The sequence below is a fragment of the Chaetura pelagica genome, unplaced genomic scaffold, assembly GCF_000747805.2.
Source record: "Chaetura pelagica isolate M959 unplaced genomic scaffold, ChaPel_1.0 scaffold70, whole genome shotgun sequence".
Lineage (NCBI taxonomy): Eukaryota > Metazoa > Chordata > Aves > Apodiformes > Apodidae > Chaetura > Chaetura pelagica.
Window position 1 is genome coordinate 4199677 of NW_009952265.1, and position 5154 is coordinate 4204830.

Sequence of the window (5154 nt, forward strand, 5' to 3'; positions counted from 1 at the left end):
CTAGATGATCTCTAGAGATCCCTTCCAACCCCTACCATTCTGTGATTCTGTGAATCAAGGAGACGAAAATGTACAGAACTGTTTAGGCACAGACTTGGGTAAGAAAGACCAATTGTGCCACTAAGCACATATGGCATACCACCTCAGTAGAAGGGTCATATAGTTCCTTCCTTCTCCTCTACTGTCATGTTGTTTCCATCTATTTTTTAAAGAGTGTAAAATGTATTTGTTTACATAGGAAGGGACACATTTATGACTTCTTAAAAGACAGCAAAACTCTCCCACAGGAGTGGGAGAGGGTGGAAGAGAAAGAAGAGAAGTGAAACCAAAGCATTATTTCCAATAGGATAAATTTTGCATTTAGAACCAATGCCTTTTACAATAAGAAATGTGGTTTTGTCTTCTCTACTCAGTGATGCATGCAGCACTGAACTTTACTCCCTTCTCTTCCTCAACTAATTTGTTCAATGAGTTAAATATAATGCTTGATTGTCAAATTTCTTAAAAAAAATGTCTAGATTTATTTGTCAGGTGTTACATGTCATACAAACATCTGCTATAAAAATTTAATTTTTTCCTGACACTTTTTGTACTGGATAAGTGTTCACTTCATAGGGACCCTTGTTTGCACTTGTAGCTAGATTGAGATGAAAACAAGTTAAGTTTTCATCTTGTGGATTTACTATTTGAAATACAAGTGCTGTTCATTTACAGAAAAGCCTGGTTTGAGGATGGGACTTCAGCTGTCACTCATTTAGAATTCTTTCATTATCTATCTAGATAACTTTCATTATCTATTTCCTTTTATTTATTTGTAAGATTTCCCCATTTTCAAACCAGAAACAAGTGCTTTCTGAAGCACAAACCTAGGCTATTCTAGATGTCACAATGTTGTAGCATATAGCATTTACATGCAAGTTAGGTTAGTTTGGTTAATTAACTCATATTAAATCCATCTGTCACATGTGCTTTTTTCCAGACAATATAAGACAACAGATGAGTTAGCAAGTAAGTTGGTGAGCAAAATTTGAATGGACAAAATATAAAAAATTGCAACACTGATTCACCTTTAAGCAGTCATTCCCAGTTTCCATAATTAAAGTAACTTGAAGGGCCATTCTACATGAAAATATGGGCACTTGCCTTAAATTATACCTATGAGAAGCATATGCAAAACTGAATAAAATTATTTTACTATAATTAACCCATCTGCTAAAATTTCCAGTTTTCACCTTTCTTTGTAAGCAATGGTATTAAAAGCAGAATGACCCCCTTGGTTAAAGCATATGACAAAACAGAATACTGTAACATTAAGTTAATGAACAAAACATAGAATACTATAGCATTAAGTTCACGAACACAAAAATTCTGGCTTAAATCCAAGACTTCAATAAATACCAGAAAAAAACCACTTCTTAAATATCTGTGAACAACCTGCAGCACTTCATAGTGTGAGAAAAGTTCTGGTCTGACTGTTCAGGAATTCTGACTAAATAGAAACTACTTGCACATGACTGAGACAGTTGAAGAAAAAAACAGTATCTGGTGATGAGATTAATACTCTGTTTTTTGTCAGATTTTACAAAATCACTACCTGACAGGCACAAAGATTTCTCAGAAGTGCACTTTAAAAACACCTATCATATCACAGATTTTAGAAGCTTTCATCCAGCTGTGTTAAAATAACGCAGCAGTCCATGTAAGGACAGAGTAAAACCACAGCTAAAACACAACATTCCTGCCTTTTTTTTTTTTTTTTTTTTTTTCAAGTAGGGTAGTAAGTGCAATGCTTACAGGGTTAGCATTTTGTAAGTGTTATGACACTTATAATTTTCCATAACAAGAATTTACTTTTTCTTCTTTCTAATGAGCAAACTGCAACTATTTGGCCTGAAATTCTTCATGCCGCCGTTTTCCGCTAGCTGTGTATTTCTGTAATTTTCAGCTACCACAATGAACCATATCTGAAAGCAAAATTAAGAGAAAATACCTTGCATTGTCTGTGTTAAATTACATTCTAGACTTCTTTATACTGAGAAGATCAAATAATAGGATCAACTTACGCACAGTAACAACGGTGTAAAAAATATTGTCATGCTTTGTTAAATTCATCAAGATGGTGGTGTGGATTTGCCTGCCCTGATTGAAACTTGATAATTTTTGTAATGACTACAGCCAGTTTTACCAAACAGCAATTCACAGTTGAACTCTTTTGTCTGCCTAAGCAATGGTCACTCATCTAAGTGTCCAACACAGACAATTCAGGTCGATTGTTCCTGTACTCATGCAGCACTGCATGTCTCCCTTCTAGGTTAAGCCAGAGCAACAGTTTGTAAGTCATCCTGTGAACAGGAGGACTTAACTGTGTATGTTGGAAAGAAATAAAATGTGTACAAATAAGGCAGTTGGCTGACTTAGTTCACAACATAGCCTCACAGTCAGCTGTAGAGGTACGAAGCAGAGGACATGACTGCAGCACTGGAGTAATGAATGTCCAGGCATGGGAAAGACAAATGCCTCAGACTGGCATTACCACCAGAGCCCTATATAGTGGAATTAGAACCTGTGGGGACTATCCCCTACCCCAAAACTCAGGGGGATAATAACAATAACTGGTAGAGCAGCTAACAAATCATACTAACTCAGCCATATTGTGAAGTCCTTTGCATAAGTTGCATATCAGCACCATTTCAGTTCCAATGTTTAAGAGTAAAAGCTCAGATTGTGTCATACTATCCACGAGTATTAATTCTGGAGAAGATTGGACTAATGGAGTACTGATAGCACCTGGAGATCTTTCCAATCTCTGCAAGCAAACATTTGTGTCATAAGCACAAATAAGCTTGTAGTTCTAAGATGAAGACATAGAAGCATATATCAAAAGCCATATGAACATTTGAGGTAAAGTTTTTGTACCAGTCCTCAGCGAAAGCTTGGAGATCTTTTGAAACAAAGATAAAAAATTCTTATGGGCAAGCAACAATGTTGATCTAGGTCAGTGGGAAAAAAAATAAGTTGAGGAAAATCACCCAGGAAACTACTGTATCACACACATATGGGAGAAATAAAAAGTTGTTTACTTAAATGGAAAAAAAACCCAAATCACATGTATTAGTTAGGCAATACAAATCAATATCTGAAGGCATAAAATGTTTTGTTGTTTTGCATCATTACCTACTGGCAGAAATATTTCCTGAATAATAAACCTTTCAGATTTGTTACTTATTTACTTAAAACCCCTCTATTTCTAACAGGTACTTTATACGTCAAGGGATCACACATACCGTAGCAACCAGGATGTTTTTGAAATTCTGCAGACAAGTGCATGAGTCATTTAAAAATATGTAGTAAGTCTAATAATGAATGTTTAATGAATGGCAGACCCAGTAACCTACGAGCTAGATTTTATAAGTGTGCAAAGCTTGATAAATTAATTTTGTTCATAAATGTGCTGATATGAAAGGATAAATCTGTGCTACTTCTTTTCCAAAACAATGTTGTTATATTTTCTATGTTGTCAAGTTATTTCCCTTATTTATAATCTGAAGCGTTTTACACAGCAACTCCTCAGTTACAAGGATTTGTTCTAAAAGCATACAACGTATCTCTTATCCTGCCCAAAATCTCAAAGAGTCTTCTCTACTCCATGTACAGCTGTGTGGGTACAAGTGTCAAATATCTAAGTTCCAGAAAACATTAATGTAGTGTGCTTTATATGCCTTCCCTGACACCAGTTTCCTGATGCTTCAGCTCTGATCTTCAAAATACAGAGGTATTATCTGTTTCTTAAAACAGAATGTTCTGTAGTTACTGCACACAATTTATACAATGTGCTGCTTCAAAGATCATCACAAGGCATTAGAAAAAAAAGGTGGAAATAGAACTAAGTCCCAAAGTAAAATTTCTTTCCACCTTGGGGATCTGAAAAGTCCTGTTTTCTGACAGTACTATTATATTCATTATAAAGTTGAACTTGGGATTCTTTTCTAAGCACCCATTTAAGTACAAGACAAAGTCTACAACAACACATCATGGAAATGTTTGCTTAAGTAAAACACACTTTTTTTAAGTCTTGCTTGAAGTACTCATTGTATTATATAAATGCAAGTTAAAAAAAAAGAGCATTGATGCATTCTAGAATGACAGTTCCCACATTCCTAGCACAGTCAACATACCTGCTCCTTCTTACTATTCCGATCTCTATTAATCAGCTTAACTGTACTCATTGCTACTGCATTTCAAATTAATTTGCATAGACCATCAGTTAATGCCAGTTTAAAGGGGGGTTTTTTAGTACTCAGCTGTTAATTCATGCTGCGTATCCTAGTCATATCTTGGCAAAGTTTTTTCTCTTAAAATTCTTCTTACAAATGAAGAACAAACTCTGAATAGTTATAGAACAGTCAGGGAAACTAATCAGAAGTTTCTGAACATTGGAAATTCCTAGAATAGTGCATGAAAGAGAAATAAACCTTTGTAGACATACTGTACATAAGGAGACATAAAGTAATTAGAGGAAGGAGGTGGATTTGTCAAGATAAAATTTGTTACTGATTTAACAGAAACAGAAAATGAGAGACATCTAATCCAAACCAACCTCAGGTTTCACTGACTGAATAATTTGCACGGGCTTTGTGGGATCACTGTTACATTAGTCCAAAGCACATAAAGCATTTTCCATGAAAAATAAAGTTACATCAGTTATCGTGAGGCCAAGGATGGCTTTCTAACAGTTCAGAACCCTTATTGCTAGATGTTAAACTTGAGGCTCAAATCCATTATTTTAGACTGTACTGAAAGAAAAGCAGAGGTAAACAGCATCTGAGAGACAGTTTGAATGAAAACCTGTCTCTTTTTCAGATGTAACTGAATATAGGGTGTGGTGTGTGCTTACTATTTCCTCATAGGACCCATCCCTTAGTCTGTTTACAGTAAGGTACTGAGCAAGCCAGCCCTTCATAGCTCTCTTGAACTCACTTACCAGCACTTGCAGCACCAGCAAGATGTACCAATTTAAAATTATCCACAGAATCAACAAACAAATCACCTCTGCAGGAAGATTTCAACTCAGCTGTGAACAGCTCTATTATCTGGTGTATTGGTGACTGAAGTCCTCAGATGTTGTTTCTGTTTTGGTTAATTATACAGTAATCA